Below are 675 nucleotides of genomic sequence, written 5' to 3'. Positions count from 1 at the left end.
AATTTGAATTATCATCTCCTTCTAACTTTGGACAGTCTATGTTAATTTGTTCTAGTTAGGCCTTTTCATGTATTTTGGTCAACACTTTATTACTGTCCAGTTTGTGCGCACGAGCATGCCCATGTGTGAAGACAAACTTGGTTACACTGTATTAGAAATTGGAATTTATTGCAGTTTATATTAGAAATATAATCTTGGTGTCTATGTCTTCAAAAAATAACTAACATGATTTTATTGTAATGGGTGGTACTTAAGAGACAGAAACTAATAGGGATGCTGGACGACTGAAACTAACAATAAGATTCATCTAGATATCCTGGAAGACAATAATGAAGTAAAATAAAATAAATGGGTAGTTTCAAGAACTGCACTTTAGTGGTGCCACCCTGCTAGGACACTTTTAACTGCTTTATTATTAATATTACATATGCTAATTCTCAATTTCTTGGTTTGCAGAACTTATTCTTGTATGGGTATGGAGCTATGTTCAATTTTCTTGGAATACTCGTGAATGCTATTGTCAAAGGTAAGAAAATGAATCTCTTATAAGCTGAAATCTCGTATTCACTTTTAATCCATTTGAAATTGAGCCAAATAAAAATTCTAGTGAGCAAACATAAATTCAGATGGCGCTTAGGATTTGTGTCACAGACTAAAAATACAGAATGACCCACA

This window comes from Cicer arietinum, chromosome 6 (assembly GCF_000331145.2).
Source record: "Cicer arietinum cultivar CDC Frontier isolate Library 1 chromosome 6, Cicar.CDCFrontier_v2.0, whole genome shotgun sequence".
Classification (NCBI taxonomy): Eukaryota; Viridiplantae; Streptophyta; class Magnoliopsida; order Fabales; family Fabaceae; genus Cicer; species Cicer arietinum.
Note: the sequence above shows the minus strand (reverse complement) of the source record.